A 20,451-nucleotide genomic window follows, 5' to 3' on the forward strand; every position below is an offset into this window, starting at 1 on the left:
CTTGTAAAACATTTTAAAAGCAGTCTCACTCCCTCTGCTGACCAATCTATTGGAGGAAACCCCACGGAACACCTGTGGGAAGCAACAAAAGGGGGAGGCGGGTAGAGAAAGAACACACACTCATCCCTCTCCCCACTCCAGGCACGTTAACGTTACAAAAGCTAACCCTATAATAAATAACCCTGCATTTACTGCCAACTCTGAACCCGGAGATGTCCCGTTCACTGACACCTCAGCCAAAAACATTGATGGTAAAAGTATAGAGCTGTTACTCCCCAGGCTGCAGCTAAGCTTATTTAGTTTCTGATCAGTTGACCAGAGTATTTTGTTACTTTTGACATGCAGGGTTCATTGTCAGGTCTGGATGGTTTTGTTTAAGCCTCAGCTGGCACTGGGAACACTGTGTGAAAATACCGTTCCACGTCTTTCAGGGCAATTGCAAGCCTCAGGTTTGTGCTGCAAAAAACAATTTCCATTGTGCCATAATTTACAATAGAACCATTGATCAAATTCTGTGCTGTGGATCAATTTTTATCCTTCTGACTTTTGTCAGCCCCTCCACTTTATCATTCTACGATATTTGTAAAATCTGAGAGTCCGCATGGGTTTTAACCCATCCTACATGGATTTGTTAGGACTGAGTTTGTAAAAACTACCATTCAAATCCTCCCTTTGCCAAACCTCTTTTCCATTCACTTGCCAATGAACATTTTCACTGACAAAATCCCCGTGTGGCACCTGCTGGCCAGGGCTCCATGGGCATCCAGCTGGGGCCCACAGGAGCCTGTAGCAGAGCCTGCGTGGCCCAGGGAAGAGAACGGCTTGGGTAGGGCTGCAGCTGCCGGCCACACACAATGAGCAGCGCGTTCAGGGGGCTGCTCCAGCCTGAGGCTGGGGCTTGCAGGCCGTCCTTACAACACGGAACCTCCAGGTCTGATCCACCCGCAGCTTCCTTTGGAGATCCCTCCCGTGCAGGAATCTGGCTGAACAATGCAACATTTCCTGGAAGGCCTGGAGAGCGCGGATGTGACGGTGGTCACAGGGGTGTTCTGTTGAAGGAAGAGACGAGGATTTGACTCCGTATTTCAGAAGGCTTGATTTATTATTTTATGATATATATTACATTAAAACTATGCTAAAAGGATAGAAGAAAAGGTTTCATCTCAGAAGGCTAGCTAAGCTAAGGATAGAACAGAATGAATAACAAAGCTTTCTGGCTGGGACAGAGAGTCTGAGCCAGCTGGGCTGTGATTGGCCATTAATTCCAAACATCCACATAAGACCAATCACAGAGCCGCCTGTTGCATTCCACAGCAGCAGATAACCACTATTTACATTTTCTTCCTGAGGCCTCACAGCTTCTCAGGAGGAAAAATCCTAAGGAAAGGGTTTTCATGAAAAGATGTCTGTGACACGCGGAGGCAGCACCCGCTGCAGGGGTAGGGCTTGGAGGTTGGGGTGAGGAAAGGAATGGAGGAGGACCATCCCAGATGCCTTTTGGAGTGGCCAAGGCAGGAGAATCTCGCACCGCAGCATTCAAGATGGGAGATCCGGCCATGTGGCCAGTGCCATCTTGTCCAACAGAAGTCAATGGTAGTTCAGGATAAAGCAGTGTAAAAATAGGGGTTCGGTCAGAGCCCAGCCTGGCATGGCTGTGGGTGCCAGAGTAGCTTCCCCAGGCAGGTGCTGTCGGGGTGCGTGCAGTACCAAAAGCGTCTCCATTTCGGGCTGCCTGAAGAATTCCCCCAGCCCACCAGATGCCTGAGCCCGGATGGTTTAATCAAAGCCTCACCAGAGAAAATGAGAGGACTCTTTGCATGGCAGATCCAGCAGGGTTTATTGGGGGAAGATCCAGAGGTCCAGGTGGGGCAAAGGTGAGGAGAGAAACAGGAAGAAGCAGGAACACAACCTCCGCTGAAGGGAACCAGGGGAGAAGAGCCAGGAGCAGGGGGCCAGGGTATATAACTGGGGGAAGGTAGGAGAGGTCAGGGTACAAATTATCCAATGGGGAAGGGAATCAGGGGTGGAGTTGAGGTGAGGTGACACAGGATACAACAATGGGGGAGTTGAGTGGCTGGGGTCTCTCAGAGAAAGCCAATGGAGGAACAGGGAGTACATAACTTCTGTAAATGGGGGATGAACAGCAGTCGATTGACAACAGCACATTAACATTAACAAGCAAAGAACCATGGGGAATTGTGCCAGTCTCTCAGCCTAACTTAAACAGTGGTGTCCTCCCATGGCATTCCAGGTTCGTCTTCTCTATGGCTGTCTCCCACACATGGCCAGTAGCAGCTTGAGCAAGGGACAGGCTAAGAACTGGAGTGACAGAGAAGGGTCTGGAAATAGGGGTAGGCACAAGGGTGATTGATAGGGAAAGGGGGAGTATAAAACTTAGGGGGAAACCATTTAGGAAGTAATATGGGGCCACATAGAATGAACCAATTCTAACGTAGAAAATCCAGTACAGTAACAAACTCAACAAGTAAAGACACAAAGCACACCACAACAATGCCAGAGTCTGGCCTCGAGGGCACCCTAAAGAGAGATGCCTCAGGAAAGCGCCAAGTTAACGAGTCCTGCAGTTGGGCCTTGAAGGCACCTGTGACACAGAAGCCTCAGGAAAGCTGCAGGACTGCAAGGTCTCTGATCCCTTGTTTCTTGTGTAGGGGTGTAGTCCTTTTGTTTATATACATTGCCACAGTTGCAGGAGAGAATATTGGTGCAGGGGAGCCCTAAGACGCCCTGTGTGTACCAATTGTGGTGTAAAAGTAATAAGAGCAAGGAGAGGAGAGAAAAAAAAATACATTTCAGTTTGTGAATTCAAATATCATTAAAAATCAACAGAGTGTAAGAGGAGATAAAGAAAGGACCAGGGTGGGTGTCCAAGAGAGGGTGTCAGCCAGCAAGCCAATAAATCCAAACCCCCTGGGATGCCTATTGAAACAATGGAAGAAGGTAAGAGAGGCCCTGGGGGCACAGAGACTAAGAAAACACTCAACAAATACTCTGATCAATAGTGGCCCCTTTATATATTTGAAGACAGGGAGAAGATGCCAATAAACGCAACCCTGAGTTCTTGCACCGTGTTGTGGTTACTATGATTTTTGTGGAAAGAATGAAAAGAAGATGAAGCTGTGTACCTAAATATGTTTTGTTTGTCTGAAGGATCACCCTGAATTGCAGCAGGAATGTGGCTTAAATTTGGCCCCAAGGGATCCTTCTGCCTTGGCTCTGGAAAAAGATTGCAAAACAAAAGGAAAGGCAGGACTAAGAAGGTGTTGTTCTGCATGTTCCATAGGACAAAGGTGTTTAAATATAAAGAGAATGAGGAAAGGATGGAGGGTTTGGTTGCTCCTTTTGAGTCACGGGAAGAGGGAGGACAGGGAATGCAGTCAAACTCCCTGGTAAATACTGCTGAGAAAACTGTGCCTTTGAGCCCCCTTCCTCTCTAGAACTTGAAAGTGGAAGAACTCCCAGTACAGAACCAAAGACAGAAGGGAAGTTGAGGTATTGTCACCATTCAGCATTCCCCTGTGACATGGTGCTGGAATTCTGCCAGTGCAGTTAAGGACAAGAAGGACCTCTTCTGTATGTGTTCCAAAGAAAAGCCTTATTCCATAGACAGTGCAGGGTCAAAAGACACAGAAAACAGGAGAACAGGGACTTTTATATGGGGAGGGCTCAGGGGAGGGTACAAATTTTCAACCAATAGGGGAAGGACTGGGGAGGAGCACAAGGCAGGTCTTACAATGTTTGAACCAATGAGGAGGAACAGGGGGACGGTTTGCATAGACCAATAGAGCTTTGAGGAACAGAGGATTGACAGGGAAGTTTCTAGAGTGAAGGGTTGGTACAAAGTGGGATTGATAGGTGAATGGGAGGAGGATCAGGGAACATCCCAGATTAAGGAACGGGCTTAAGACAAGAGAGACAGCTAAAATAGGAGGGTACAACTGAGGCTGAACCATTACACAGGGGATAAGAGAACAAACCATTAAAGAGAAAACACACCACAAAAGCTGCCCTTGGACTCGTTTGCAGGAGCTGGGAGGAAGATCACCATCTTTTTGGGGGATGGTCAGTCTGTCACTATTATGGGGGGCAACAGGACCTTTGAGTCTCATGAAAATCAACGTATGTCTGTCATGAGATGATTTAGAAACCTGGAAATTTCTGCCTAGACAATACTGGGATGATCCATCAAGAATGGCCAAAAGATTCAGGACATTTGTTAAAGCCCTGGACCAAGACGGGGAGGATATAGATCCTGTGCCAAATGTTTTAACAGACTCAAGGAAAGAGCTGGTATTAAAAACTGCACGGAATGATGAAAGAACCAGGCTATGGGCAGGAGAAAATACAGAAGAAACATGCCCTCTCACAAAACCTCCCTGGAACTGTAATAATTCTGGTCACTATCAACTCCCACAGAGGCAGTGGGAATGTGTTTCTTTTGGAAAATGGTATCCCTAAGGCTCTACTTTGGAGTGCACTATAACAAGTGAAACAAGGGCCTCTTGAAGCCCTGACTGAATTTTTGAACCATTCCAAGATGCCATGCTTAAATACACTGCTCCAGACCCATCAGATGATTATGGCAAAACCCAACTCGTTTCCTGGGCCAATCCTCTAATGATATGAGGCAGAAACTGAAAATTAAAAACAGAAGACCAGCTATAGAAAAACTGCAAGAAGAAGCATGGTGAGTTCATAAAAACCATAGTCGGCTAGAGCATAAGCAACTGGAGAAAGGAATGACTAACACTGTTATTGCAGCCCTTGGAGAGGAGCCACCCAAAGGCCCTCCTCAGGACAAACAAATGGCTGGGGTGGGCAGAGACCTATCCCTAACCTCTGGACCACTCAATGTGCCTATTTGTAAGAAAGACAGACAGAGGAAGAGAGACTGCCTGCCACTCAAACCCAAGGTGGCTGCAGAACTGAATCAATGCAAGGGCTGGCTGGAGGGCATCCCCCCAGAAAACCCTCTGGTCAAAAGAGACCTGGGGGAAAAGGTGAGGAAAATGAAATGTCAGGTGAATGCGGGTGCAACACATTCTGTATTAGATAGAAAGTTGGAAGAAATTGATCCAGGTAAAGTTGTGAATGTTATTGGAGCCACAAGTCAACAGCAGAAGTTATCCTTTATAAAACCACAATCTTATGAACTGGGAAAAACAGTAGGAATACATCAGTTCCTATAGATGCCTACGTCCCCCAAAATGCCTCATTGGAAGGATTTGTTGGAGAAATGAGAATGTTGTAACAGGTTTCAAGAGGCTGAAATGTAGTTTACCCCTGGAGGAGTTCAGATCAAAGTCAATGATGAACAAATAATCATGTTCTAAGTCTAGCTCTCATGACAGATTTGTCCAAATCAGAAGAGACACAGAAGTTCTTAGTCAGGTTTGTCTTTAAGTCTGAGTGGATAGGATCCCTGGTGAGGCCAAGGCAGCACAACCTGTAATCATTAAACTTAAACCTGGAACACAACCAATAAGAATGAAACAATATCCACTTACAGTAAAAAACGTAAAAATATTAAGTCCATCGTAGACAATTTTCTAAAATTTGGGTTGCTACTGGAATGTGACTCTGAAGAGAATACACCCATTTTACCCACACAGAAGCCTGATGGCTTGAACTACAGTCTGGTTCAATACCTACAGGCTATATTAACAAAATAGCTGGACATCTCCACCCAGTGGTTGCAAATCCATATGCTTTGCTAAGCAAACTAAAAGATGAATATGGATGGTTTATGATTTCAGATCTCAAGGATGCTTTCTTCTGTATACCCTTGGACCCTGGCAGCCAAAAGCTGTTTGCCTTTGAATGGGGAAGCCCAGAGACTGGAAGGACAAGTCAATTTACCTGCACTGTTGTCAAGGGCTCCTGCTGGGAGCAGGTTTGGCCCCGAGCAGGCCGCACAGTCCACATAGCTCAGTCCTCTTCTGGGGACAGACTGCCCGAAACCCAAGCAGCTCTCAGCCACTGGCTACCTTTAGCTAGCGTAAGCCATATCAGCTCTTTAGTGATTATCAGCTCTTTTGAGTTCAGCTCTTTTGCTTGCTAAGGCGCCGCAGGCAGACGCTGGGTGAAAGAGGAGAAGGCTGCTCTGGAGTTCCACAGCAATGTCTTTATTGGGGGTCTGTCAAGGGTTCCAGCGACGGCTCTTCTAACCAGAATGGGCTAAAACAGCCCATTATACAGGGTAAGGGGGGATCAGAAATTGTCCAAAGCAGGGCTTAAGGAAAAGGGACCTATGGGGTTACAGATACATAAGCTGGGGTCTGAAAGGCGGAAGATGGGAGCTTGCCATGACTTGGCCTTTCCTATCTTTAGGCCTCTGCTCTCCACGGGGCCCTAGCAAGCCCATGGCCTGCTACAGACTGTAGGACCACAAGGATTCTAAATTAACCCTCCTCCTAACCATCATGAACCTATGGATGTGGTGGAAAATTAAAACAGCAGCATAACAGTACATATGTACTGTGGTGTCGATGGAAGGAGACCTGGACACCAATTGGTTCATCACAAGTCCAATTTATTGATCGATACAGCGGGTTAAATACAGTTCATAATAAGCTTCATACATATTGCAAAAACTGAGCTCAGGATTGGTTAGTTATATATCAGCAACTACGCCTACTTCTGCATTTTTGTGGTTATTCTTTTGATACTTTCTGCATATTTTCAGCAAGAATCTCTCTTCCCTATCCTCATGTTGCAGCAAGGGCATCATGTCCTTGCCTGTAATTGGACACTAACTGCTGACTTCCCTTTCAAGCTTAACCAGCGGCATTATGTCAACATGGCCTTTCTCAGCTAACCAACTGTTAACAAAACTCTCCACATGTGGCCACTCCCGCAGCACAGCACAGGTACCTGCAGCCACCCCCACCGGGGCGGGGCCTGCTGTCCCTGCTCAGCCCAGCGCCGTGTGTACAGCACTCCATGCAACACCCCCGGCATCCTGCCCTTCTCCTACAGTTTGTCTGCAAATTCATCAAGAGAATGCAGGAGGAAGAGACCATGGCCATGGGCACTGGGCTCAGACCCTACTCTCCCATCTTCCAAACCAAGACCAGCGCTGCCCTCCTGTCTATGCTTGTAGAGGAAGATTTTTACTATCCAATCCCAGTAAGCAGCCTGTGGCCAGGGTTTGATCCTCCCAGGAATTGCTTGGCCTCCCAAGCCACGCATGCTGGTTGCTGTCAGCCTTTGGGGCCACATGGCAGTGGGCCGGGAAGGGAAGCGCTCCTCTGGGGAAGCTGGCAACATTGCTCCCTCTGGCAGCTTTCCAAGTCTCCCTGTGCCTTCTCCAGGTGCCCGCCATGGTGAGGTTCATCCACCAGTGGATCATGGCCAATGATTGTGCTGAGCACAGGCTGGACGAGGCCCTGCCGGATCTCGCTGAAGCACAGCCAGATGACGCAGTGATGACGCTCCTGCGTGTGGCCCCGTCCTGTGACAGGTATGGGGCCCACCTGCCCACAGGGCTCAGGCCTCTCCAGCCCATCCCACTCTACAGCCTGGCCCCGGTGTCTGACCAACAGACACTTCCAGGGCCCTCTGGCTGCTGCCTTTGCCAGCCCTGGAACGTCAGCCCCTGAGCCTGCTGCCATGCTCCCTCCCTACCCCTCAGGGCTCTGCCCCCACAGGCCTGGGCTGCCTGCCTGCTGCTGGCCAGGGCCCGTGGGCAGAGGCAGAACTGGCAGCCAGCTCAGCTCCCCCCGGGGCTGTGTCTGACATGCCCCTGAGACAGAGTTCTGACCCCACAGAGCTGCCATGGCCATGTGGAAGACAATCATGGGCTCAGAAAGGACTGCCAAGCTGGCACCGCGGATCCTCCTGGATGTGCTGGGGAGCTGGCCAGAGCACAGCACGTGCACCTCCGATGGGGATGAAAGCGGTGTCTTTGCCCTGGCTGTGAGTTTCTGCAACTGGCCTTTGCTGGCCCCAAGGCCGCCCCTCCAGCAGCTCTCCATCCTCCTTCCCCCACTGCATCTGCCTGCCTCAGGCGCTGGCCTGAAACCGTGCCCAGGGGCAGCTTCAGGCCCACCAGGCCCCGTGCTCCCCCTGCCACGGTCTCTCCGGGCCTCTCCCTGCCACGCTCGGGCCCTGCCACACGGACACCTCGGCACTGAGCGCTGTCTCGGGGCCTTTGTCCTTTGCAGGCAACCGTGGTGATGTGGAAGATCCTCCAGGTGCCCTGTCTGCCACGCATATTAAAGGTGTATTTCCCCTGCCTCTTTGTGCATCTGCTATTCCAAGTGTACTTCAGCACTCTGGATATGCCAGAGGAGCTCGATACATTCTGGAAGGCATGCCAGGAAGAGCACGGCCTTGCCACCAGCCCCAACAGGCGCTCCATCCCCCTACTCCTGTCCCTGCCACGTGGCCTGCCAAAGAGCCAGTGCTGCCAGTGTGACCTGGGCTTTGCTGTGCTCACAGGTTTGCAGTGCAGACCCTGAAGTCCCTGCTCTGCCGTCTCCACTGTCAGGATGTGGTGGTGGCAATGGAACGCATGTGTGGCTGGGACACGCTGCTCTCTGCTGACACCCACCACTATGCTGTGGCTCTGCTGGCCAGGTGAGACCCCCTTCTCCCCACTGCCTCTGACATTTGTGCTCTCTGCCCAGGTGTCTCATTCAGTCCCCGTGGTCATGGGCTAGAGGGCCTTGTCACTGAGGGATGGCCAAGCACACTGGAAAAGGCTGGCAGGGGAGGGTGCCCATGAGCAACCAACTCCCAAATGGCCCAGGTCACCTTGCTGGAAAGGTGGTGGGCAAAGATGAGAACTCTGTCAGTCACTCCTGGCAGAGGTTTGCCCCACTGGCTCAGGCTCTTGTTTCCTTTTTCCTCTTCTCAGAATCATTTGCCATTCAGCCATGCACTTTTGTACCGGGATTGCATTGTACCTGCTCGCCATGCTCAGAGAAGAGATGCCATACTGGGATTTCCCTGCCCTGGCATTCCTTGTGGAGGTGAGCCTCAAGGCCAGCGCTGCCTGGCTGAGCTGCCTCCCAGCTCTCTGCCCTCTCACAGCCACAGCTGCCAGGACGGTGCCTGTGCCCTGTGCTGCTGCCTGGGCCCGGCCCTGTGCGGCTCCGGGCTCCTGCCGGCCGGCTCCGCTGTCACTGCCCTGTGCCTTGCAGGTCCTCGAGTGCCTGGACTTGAGGGAATGCAGTGACAGTGTTCTGGAGCTCATGGCACAGAACCTGCAGAGCGAGCACAGGGCCAGGCGTCACTTGGCGCTCAGAGGCCTCTTAGTGCTAGGCAAGAATCCCTCCATGGTGAGAAGGGGGCAGTGGCTGAAGCCGTGGAGGCAGCGTGGCACTGGGCAACGCAGTCGCTTGGCCTTGCCTGGGCTTCGGGCGCTGGGGCAGCTGCTCCCAGCTCTCCTGCCTCCCGCTTCCGCTGCCCCAATGCTTCGGGACAGGCCTTTGGCCTCTGGGCCCTGTGGCAGCAGGGTGGCCTTTCACAACCTTGTGTTCCACACAGGCTGAAAAAATGCGGAGCCTGACTGAAAGTCTTGTGGAGCTCCTGCAGGAAAATGATAGTGACATGATCAGGATGAGCATTCTTCTACTCAGATACTTGCTCCTGGACAATGGTGCCCCAATACCCACCCCCATCGCCCTGCAGCTGGCTGAGGCGCTCCTGCCACTCTTTGACCATGTAAGGCTCTGTGCCCACAGCCACGGCCACTGGCTGCTGCCCAGACACTTGGTGCCCTGTGGAGATGCAGGCCTGTGCCCTGGGGGGCCTAAAGCAGCTGATGCTGAGCTCTTTTGCCCTTCCTTTCCTACAGGATGATAGCCAGGTGCAGCTGAGCGCCATGTGTGTCTTTCAAGAGATGCTGGACTCATTAACCAATGATGGAAGAAAGGCCCTCAAGTCCCTTGTACACCAGAGCCTGTTCCTACTCAACTTCCACTGCCATGATGAGAATCAGATTGTTGCTCCGGTGAGCACTTGTGGGCGGCTGCTGTACCCCTGGCAAGGGGCTGGGCTGCCTCCTGCCCTGGCACTTTGCGGGCCGTAGCCTGCTCCAGGCTGTGGCACTGGGATGCTCCTGTGCCATGGACTGTGGGGCCACCTGTGCCTCTCTGCTCTGCTCTCCAGGCCTCCTGTGTAGTACTGCATTCTGCAGCCAGATTCCTGAAGAGAAGGAATCTCGAACAAATGCCAGAGGTGGATCAGACATGGAGGTTCGGTGAGTGCCTGGTAAGAGCAGCCGAGAATCCTCAGCCTGGAGAAGGCCCCTGAGGGCGGTGCTCAGTGTGGGGGCTGGCAGCTGTGCCCCTGCCCGCTGCTGCAGCCAGAGGCCGCGCGGGCTCTTCTCCAGAGCTCCCATGGAGCCCCGGCCCGGTGGGGCTGCGGGCCGGCACCGCGGCTCCCCGGGCAGCAGCCGGCCCTCTGCCCCCTGCCCTCAGGAGCCCTTGGCCAGCGGCTGCTGGCCGCGCCTCAGGGCTGTGCGGGCAGGGGAGGCTGGGGCTGCGCGCAGGCAGCGCCCGGCCCAGGGGCTGAGCCCGCGCCAACCCTTTCCTCCTGCCCTCTCTGCAGCTGGCAGAGGACAGGAGCCGAGCGGCCGAGCACCTGCGCCGGGCCCTGCGCTACCTGCGGAGCCCACAGGAGCGCCTGCGAGAGGCGGCCGTCAGGTTCATGGGTGAGCCACGAGCCCGGGCTGCCCTTCCCCTCCCCGGCCCGGCCCGCCGCAGCTCGGCCCCAGCCCCGCCTGCTGCCCCGGCAGCGCCAGCCGGGCCCGGCGCCGTGGAGCCCCGCCTGGCCGGGGCATTGCTGCTGCCGCCCTCTGGCAGCCGTGCCCCGGGGCGGCAGCGTGCGGCAAGGGCCGGGCTGAGCCCTGCCGGGCCAGCAGCCCGTGCGGCCACAGCGCCGGCAGCGCCGCTGGCTGGGAGCTGTGCCGCTGGGGCCAAGATGAATGCTTTGTTCTCAGAGATGGCCGGCTTTCCCATGATGAAGGAGCAGCATTAAGAGCTCCAGGATCTCAGTCAGGATGAGCGAGGACAGCGGCCTCGCCAGGCGAGCTGCTATGCCTGAGCAGGGAGCTGCAATCCCTGTCCCGGCTGCAGTGTGCTTCATCCCATGTGTTGACAAGAGGTGGTGTGGGCAGAGCACACAGAGATTTCAGGGACACGGGAGGAATTCCTGGCCCGCAGTTCGCTGCTGATCCTGTTGGCAACACCTCTCTCTTGGCCATGAGAAGAGGTGGGTGGGGTGGCCCTGGCAGGACGGTCTCCTCAGGTCACTGCAGATCCAGGCTCTGACCATGGCTCTCTTTCTCTCTGTTCCAGGCCTAGAATCCCCAAAAAAAAATGCCAGCCCATGCTGCTCTAACATTGAAAGTCATGCTAAATTAGCCCTAAGACCTGAAGAAATAGGGTCCTTTTCTGGATCCAGTGAACCAGTGTCCCAAGAACAGCACCAGGAGACACTGAAGAGGACACCATCTCCCATTGCCATTGGAGCTCTAGACATAGTTGATGATTGGTACAGCTGAGCCTGTGGCAAGCTCGCGTGGCTTCAGCCCTCTCCCTGCCTGTAGATATCTCCCTCCCTCCAGCCCTCAGACACTGTCCATCCACTTTTGCCCCTCCACCCTCCCTCCCTTTTGACAGCTCCATCTCACCAGCCCTCAGACCATGCCTATTCCTATGTTTTCCTTCCACTCTTCCTTTTGATAGCTCCATTTCTCAAGCCCTCAGACCCTGCCTGCCCATTCCCTTTTTCCCTCTCATATCAGCCCTCTTTTTGCCTTTCATTAATAAACAGTTTGGCTTCTTCACTTTGCCTGCATCCCTTTGGAGCTGAAGATAACCGGGGGCCCTGGGACTCCCAGGACCCTGCTGCCGTTCTCTTCCAGGCCCTGTTTTGTGCCCAGACCCAGAGGAACGAGGGCAGGTCAGGCTGGAAAGGGCCCTGTGCTGAAGGTGCAGTTCCACAACACCGTGCAGTTCCAGATCTTGCTGAGCACACTGAAGGCCAGCAGTGGGACAAGGAGCCTGTGTGTGTCAGGGACCAAAGCTGTGTCTCAGGCCCCGCCATATTTGGTCCCCTGCTGTGCACGTCAACAAGAGAATGAAGAGCAGAGAATGAAGGAAACCTTACGGTTTAACTGGTGGGAATTTGACCCTTAAGGGAAGCAATGGACTGGTCAATCGATGGGAAGTGAACCTGTGAAAGAGGAACGATGCACAATGGAGCTGTGGTTGGCATGGAGGGGGTATCACAGGTCACTGCAGCCTCATCTCACGCACTGGCCAAGCGTGAGATGACCTTGTAAGTGGAAAAACTCCACTGCAGAGGAGGAGATGTCAGGCCTGGTTCTGGGCTGGAAGGATGAAAAGGACAAAATGCTCATCCTTTTGATGCAGGGGATGCCCTAAGTGTGGGAGGCCTGCCTGCCCTTCCCACTGGAGCACCATGCTGAGATCGCCTGAGAGCAGCCCAGTGCTCCTCGCTCCTCTCTGCTGGCCCGTGAGCGTTTCTCTGCTTTCAGGATGGCCCTGGCTCTGTCAGGGCTGCTCCGTGGTCATGAGACAGCCGGTCCTGTCCCGCTGGCTCCCAGCAGTGCCTCGCAGCAGCCCTGCAGCCACGCCAGGATGCTGGCCAAGAGAGGCCCTGGAAGCTGAGGCAGCTGATTTGAAGCTTTTGCAGATCCCCACAGGGGACGGCCACACACAGGGGATGGCCAACAGCAGTCCTGAGGGGTCTCCCTAATTCAAAGAAATCGGAAGACAAAGGCATTGTCCGCCAAAAGCCCTTTTATTGAGCTGGCAGGAGGGCAGGGGTCTGCACGCCACTAAAGTGCTTCTCTGCCCCATGTACATTTCAATGGGATGATGTCAGAAATGGATCTCCAAAATCCCATCCATCTTGACTCTGCTGAGGTGATTCGATAGGCAGGGCACTAGAAATACATTCTGTCAGGTTCCTCTACTTGAAGCTGATGTCCAGGCGCTGGCCAGGAGCGGCCTCCATGCCCTAAAGCAGCTCTTCTTCCTCATGGCTTCCCTGCACAGGGCTCATTTTACACTTGCCCTTAGTTCTGCTAGACTGTGTCTAAAGCTTTTTGTCAAGTCCCCCTCCTGTCAAGTTAGGCCAGCCAGGTTTTTCTTATGCTAACTGGTGCTAAGTGCTTGTGTAGGTCTGTGCCAAGTACTTGTTTACTTATGTGAATTGCTTGTGCTTATGTCAAACAAAGGCCTTGTTTCATTCTCCCCTTCTCTTGATCCTGGTGCAAATTCTTTTGCAAGATCCTCTGGACAGTCCACAGTACATATGTACTGTTCTGCTGCTGTTTTAATTTTCTACCACATCCATAGGTTTGTGATGGTTAAGAGGAGGGTTAATTTTTTTAAAATTAGAACTGGTTTGCTGAGGAAGCTAAAAATCTGAGGACCTGGTCCTGGTTCCAGATTTGTCCATATCACAAGAAGATATCTGACTCATGATGTTCTCTTTCTTTCTCTCTTTTGCTGATGATTTCGGTAACAACTTTGATACCGGATTTGAGTGTCCATCAGGCTCTGTGAGATGCATTTTTGACTTCTGCCACCAGCCATTCTATATTAGGCTGGTAGGGCATTTGCTTTAGAACGTTAGCGTCCCGTCCAGTTTAGAATTTGGGCGCTTGGCGATACCCATCATGTCCATTCTGCAGAGTCTCAAGAGAAGTTCTTGTGTGGTGCAGCTGAAGTCGCATCCACTTTTGGTTGTTGTGAAATTACAAATAGAGAAGTTAGTACCATGAGTAGTTTCATTAAAAGACTCTATTGTAATAGTTGTGCAAGCAGATCTCACACAGGCACAGCCCCTTCCCGCATAACACACCTGTGATTGTGCACGGGTAACTGGGCTCATTTCAAAACTACAAGTGCTGCCCTCAGCATGCAGACACCCATCCTCTCTTTCAAGCACCGCATTTTTGCACACAAAATTCAGTGCGTCCCTTGGTACACATGCTTTGATACTAAGAGTTTGTCAGCTTCTAGTTTTCTTGTTGAAAATGGCCCAGACATTATGCTGAATGTGTCTGACAGTTATGTGAGTTCTTATAACTCCAAGGGCCAAAATTGGAATGACACGGTATTTTGTTGCATTCTTAATGGGTTATACAAAAGACTGCAGGGTTCTGTTCATTCTATGTGAAATGGACCAATTGCAACCAAGTGTGGAAGTCGTTTTCAAATTGCTTTGTGGTTTCATTTTTAGCCATGATTTAGTTAATGCTTGTGGCAATTTCCCCAGCTCTCCTTTTCTGAAGTTTTCCTGAGATTACAGACCGTAGCCAAACACAGCTGAGCTTGTAAAAGATGAAATGCTAAAGAAATGTTTCTCTGTAGTTTTCCCATAAAGCCAACAACTCCTTGAAAATCCTGCTGTGTATTGTTGGCCAGGGTGGTTAATAGGTTAGCTGCCAGGCTTTGGGTATGGGCAAGAGACAGCAGGGTTGATCTGAGAGGAGTTTGTATCTGTCCAATAGAAGAACTCACAGTGCTTACTTTCTTGAGTAAGACTTCCTGATCAATAGAATTTAATACTCCCAGTTCAGACCCAAACCATCCCCTTAAGTCTTTCTTATACCAATGATTTGGTGTCTGGGAATGTATCCACAGCTCCCATTCTCTTAGGCTTTGCTGTATGAGTGGGCAGAACTGCTGTTTAATTTTGGAAATATTAGCTTGTATCTTTACCTCCAGATTTTCAGAGAGTACTGAGGATTTAGAGGCAACAATTGTTCATTTGTTTGTCTCACCCCAGAGTGAAAGACTCTACTATTTCACATATGGGTCCCGTTCTACGGAGTTGTTTCTGACGTAAAGTTGTTTGTTTTGATTTTAATTTTAAATGTCTGTGGTGTGACCCATTCCGTTTCGCTCCTTGTCGAGTACCCAAGGCATGGTAAGTGGTTTCTTCAGATACATTGCCAGCCCTTAGGCAAGCATTTCAGAAACCTTACACTGGCCCCTGGTAGTATTACAAAGGATACTTTACCAAGTTCCCAGGACAAATAGTTGAGTATTCTGAGTACTTCAGCCCATCAGAGGATGCAGTTGTGCTCTTGGATTCCATGCATATCTGGGTTGCAATCATGTGGCCATGAAATCGGACATGATGTACACTAATAGGCTGATTGTGCTCCTGCCTACCCCTCCAGCTTGATTGGTTACTATTTATGATGGCCTGGAATATCCCAGGAATGAAACTCAATTCTCAAAAGCAGATCCTGTATGAGACCTGTTCCATGTACTAAGCGCACAAGCAGGAAAACCTTCTGCCCTTGCCCAGGCTCCTGCCAGCTTCACCAGGGAAAATGGCTGCTGGTGCCAGTCCATTCCCTTGCCCAGAAGGCACCCACTTGTGTTTGGACACCAGCTGCTGGCCACAGCCAGACGGGCAGCACCCGCAGCATTGGCCGTCAGAGGCTGGGCTGATGTTTTTATCCAGGGAGCAAGAAAAAGAGCCAGAAGCACACAAGGCAACTTGACAGTATCTCTGCAAGAATGTCATTGTCCTGTGAAACTCATCCACTCACAGTGGATGGTGGTTTTGTGCTGCAGATAATGACTGCTGAGCAAAAATCATTCCAGGAAGGGACAACAGCTTCTGCCTTCAGATGGATACCCAGTGTGGCCACCAATTGCTCCAGGTGCTCCTGCCAACAGCCACCTGTTGGCAGGAAAGATTGCACAGACACAAAGGCACGTTGGCTTTGGCTGTCCTCTGGCAGAGATGTCCCCTGGGGCCACAGGCCTCTGTGGCATGAGACAGGCACCAGCATTGGCAGGCCTTGGGGATGGCAAATCTCCTTTGGCAGGGACTCTTCCACAGCTGCTGCTGCCAGCGCTGCCCAGAGGACAGAGCAGCATTGGTGCTCTGGGCCACAGGTCCCGTGCCTGTGTCACGCCCCTGCGAGTGTGCCGGCCACCCAGCACCGGGACTGGTCCCAAAGAGGCCGTGGCAGGGCCTGTGGAAGGCCCCGGTGCCCTTCCTGCTCTGCTGCGTGTGCAGCCGTGGGGGCTCATTCTGCTGCCCTGAGCAGGCAGGGCAGAGGAGCAGCTGCTTCTTGTTTGGGCCCTTGCTAAAGTTCCTGCTGGGCTGTGTCTTCAACACTTGGGGCAAGGTCTTGCCTGCAAGCTGGTGCAGTTTGGGTGGCGTGGGGGTGTCCCCAGGGCACGTGGAGGCGTGTCCTGGGGCTCTTTGTGACACAGTGCACCGTGGTCACCGTGGGATGGAAAGGGACAGAGTGTGCAAGGGTGACCCTTTGTGACACGCCGTGACGTAGGTGCTGGCGGCGCCACGGCCACGCCACAGTGCTCGGGGCACGCGACGGGACAGGACGGGACAGAACAGTGCTGTGAGGAGCCCCCCCACAGCCAGCTCGTTCTTTGCTGACCCGGAGCTTTTCCGAGGTGTTCCCTGTGCAGGTGACCACAAGGCCAGGCTGCGGGAGACTCGGTGACGTGGAGCATTTCCGAAGCGTCTGCCATCCCTGCGGCCGGTGCCCTCGAGGACGGACTGCAGGACTTGCAGTCCTATTTCCTTTTTGAGACTTCTCTATTGCTGGTGCCCTCGAGGACGAACTGCAGGGCTTCCTGTCCTGTAGCCTTCCCGAGGCTCCTCTGTTGCAGGTGCCTTCAAGGCACAACTGCAGCACTTGCTCATCTTCAGCCCTTCCGAGACCTCTCTGCTTCAGCAAGCACTCCTAACTGCAAGGAGTGACATGGAGCAGAGAGCCCCCAGCGTGCCCAAGTTGGCCTGGCTGGAGGAGGAAGAGGCTGGAGCTACCTCAGCACAGCAGCCGGAAGAACTGGAGCAGTTCCAGCTGCTGCAGGAGCGTGAGTGTCTGAGCTGGGCCGCAGGGCTGGTTACTGTAGCCAGCTTGGCCCCATCCCATCCCATCCCATCCCATCCCATCCCTGTGGACATATCCATGGATAGGACAGAAGCTGGGCTGGAGCACCTGGCAGCCGCGCTCCATCCCCCGGGGCATCCTGAGGCTCTCCCTGCCTGGGGAGCGCAGGGCTGGGCTGTGTTCTCCGGCCTCTTCCGCAGCCCCTCAGCTCTGGCTGCGCTCGCTCTTTGCCAGATGCAGCCAAGGACCGGACAGAGGAACAAGAGGCCGCCCGTGGCTGTTTTGGCAGAACGGCGCAGGTACCTGCAGCCATCCCGACCTGGGCTGGGCCTGCTGGCACTGCTCAGCCCAGCACCAGGCTTGGAGCGCACCATGGATTGTCCCTCCCTTGCTGCCCTTCTCCTGCACACCCTCTGTGAATTCATCACGTGTCTTTGGCAGCAAGAGACCGCCGGTGCCGGCCCGGGCGTCTTGGAGAACCTTCCGTCCCTCGATGCCGAGACCGGTGCTGCCATGCTGGATTTGCTTGTGGAGAAGGGTGTCTCCAATGCAATGCAAGTAAGCAGCCTGGGGCAAGGGCTCGATGGCCGCAGCAGTGGTGTGGCGCTTCGAGCCGGGTCTGTCGGGCTCCCTCGGCCTTTGAGGCCCGGCCCAATGCTGCGCTTGGAAGGGAAGCACTTCTCAGGGGAAGGTGCTTCTCGGGCAGCTCTGTGAGTCTGCCCGTGCCTTCTGCAGGTGCCTGTCGTGGTGAGGTACATCCACCAGGGGCTCACGGCCAATATGTCTGCTGGGCACAGGCTGGACAAGGCCCTTCTGGAGCTGACCCAGGAATACCCCTGTGACGTGCTGATCACCCTCTTGCGCTGGGCCCCATCGTGTGACAGGTAGGGCAGCCCCACCTGCCTGGAGGGCTTGGAGTTCTGTGGCCCAGCACCCTGTAGAGCCTGTTCCGGCTGAGTGCAAGGCAGGCAGGGAGTTCCAGGATCCTCTGGCTCCTCTGCTTTCCAGTGCTGCCATGTCAGCTCCTGAGCCTGGTGCCATGCTCCCTCCCTGCCCCTCGGGGCCCCTGTACCCACGTGGGCTGGCTGGCCGCTGCCGGCCAGGGGCAGTGGGCAGAGGCAGGGCTGAGGGCCAGCGCGGGCCCCTGCAGCTGCCCAGGCCACGGCGCTGTGGCCGAGACAGCCCTGACACAGAGCTCTGACCCCACAGAGCTGCCGCCACCATGTGGGCATCCATCATGTCCTCGAGCAGGACTGCGGAGCTGGCGCTGCAGCTCCTCCTCGATGTGCTGAGCGCCTGGCCAGTGCACAGCGTGTACACCTGCGATGGGGACTGTGAAGGTCCGCCCAAAATGAACGGGTGACAAATGATTTTTGGGTGCAAAAATAACCAACAAAGGCACAGGGGTTTTGCAGTAACAAATCAACAAGGTGCAATTTATTGATTATTACCACCGCTAAATATGCGTTTGGTTAAGGGATCCGGGGAAGAGAAGGGTAAGACAAGGAAAAAAGGAAGGAAAGAAGGTCAGGGAATGGGGTATAGCTACCAAAACGTGAGGTCTTCGGGGTCCCGCCGCCGAAACTCGCTGGTACACGTCTTGGGGTGTACTCGAAGGACAGTTGGACCGAACCCCAATATATATACTGTTCTTGGTTGGGGGAAGGGTAGCTGAAATTATGTTTCCATGGAGGGGAGAAGTCCATTGTTTTCATGGCTGAATGCTCACAGGTACGTTAGGTTTTCCCCCTCCCTGAGTTGGGAGGGGGTACAGTCCCAGTCTCTGGAAGGAGGTTGCCAGGGGGGCGCCATGGGGGTGCCATGGGGGTGTCAATAGGGTGCCAGAGGGGTTCTTGGTTCCTTGATGAGGGGATTCGCATCTCTGTTGGTCCGTCACGGTGGTTGAAGACAGGCAAGAGGGGTCTCATGGAGCGGGGGGGAGCCACCCCAGAGCTCAGTCAAGCCAGATCAGGAGTTTGGAAGAAAGTCCAGTTCAATTGTCCAGAAAAGGGCAGCATGCCCCCTTCGAGTACAGCATGGCGTGTTCTGCAAACATCACTGTGAACACACTAGATAAGCAGGAGACTTTCTCTCCCAACCGGCTCAGCACCTTTAACCCTTCGGTAGTTCTCATGACAATTGTGAGGCAAAAAATGAAGGATTTTCGGATGGACTTCTACACGACCCCGTGACTCACGATTGTCTTGAGGGATCTTCATCAGCAGAGCTCTAGAGTGTCTTCGAAACTTGTTGCACCTCGGTAGCATAACCCCGGAAAAGTAGGGATGACAGGAGAGAGGGGATAAGAGGGGAAGAGAAGGAAAAGAAAAAGGGAAAAGGGGAACCAATAAACATAAACATAATTAATATTGATCATCATAACAATTTCACACGTGGTTATTTGTTATAACAATTTCAAAAATTATGATTAATTTTAACAATTTTCAAAAAATATTAATCAATTAAAGCAATGTCATTTGTTTAACAATTTCAAAAATGATTAAGACAAATCACAAATAATCAAAACAACAAACAAATCATAATATAATCATTGTCTTTTAAAATTATTTTCTAAAAATTAAAGTAACTTTCTGCAAATCATCCTTGATATTTAAGAAGTTGTTCTTAAGCACATATGCTTGATTCATAATCGTTTCGTATCAAGTGTTTTGGGGACATCTATTGTATGGAGTACATCAGCTAAGCGGTGTGCATTGACTACAGTTGACAGTTTCCTAAGCTTTTTTATCATTCTCCAATTCAAAATGAATAGGGCTGCTGACAAGATAAAGCCAAGCGTAACTAGGATCAAAAGAACAACAATTGGATGGCACACATTGTTCAGAACACCTGTGGCAGTAGGTGACCACCCAAAGAGAGTATCCCACCACCTATGCTCAGCATCCTGCTTTACCCTTTCCATAACCCGGTGTATTTGTCTCACGTTGTGATGAACAGTCACCAGAGTCTTCTGCCCGCTCTCCTTGATTTTCTCGAGGATGTCAACCAGGTCCTGATGGAGCAGCAGTTGTCTCACGAGGGTGAGGTTCATTCCGATAGGAGTGGGCATCAGCTTCTGGATCAGTGTGTAGTTGGATTGCAACAGGTGGTGAGAAGTAACTGGAGCTTCGTAAGAGAAATCACATCCTGCTATCTTAGTAAAGTTGCAAGCACAAAAGTTTGAATGATTCTTTGTATCTACCACAACATCTTCTACAAAAACAGAATCACATGTAGTTCTAAAGCATGCACAGCCATTGCCTATGTATATAAGGACTGTCTGGGTATCCTCATGTGGACGAATCTCAAAATGACAGATGTTTTGCTCTGTGTCCAAACAGATATCCTGAGCTACAATTGCATTGCTTTCACAGATAAACCCTTGTTGTTCTCGGACAATACAAGTTTCCAGGTTAACAGTTTGCCATTTGTCATCAACCTGACGGGCCCATCCCCTATGTTCAGTAGGATAGAGAACAGCTCCGTCATGGTTTAATCCTAATGCAATAACAGGGAAGACCAAATGTACAGAGGCATTGCGTATGGTTAAAACAAAAGCAGTG

Source organism: Melozone crissalis, unplaced genomic scaffold, assembly GCF_028551555.1.
Source record: "Melozone crissalis strain CALT ecotype California unplaced genomic scaffold, PUWL_Pcris_2 ptg000023l_1, whole genome shotgun sequence".
Lineage (NCBI taxonomy): Eukaryota > Metazoa > Chordata > Aves > Passeriformes > Passerellidae > Melozone > Melozone crissalis.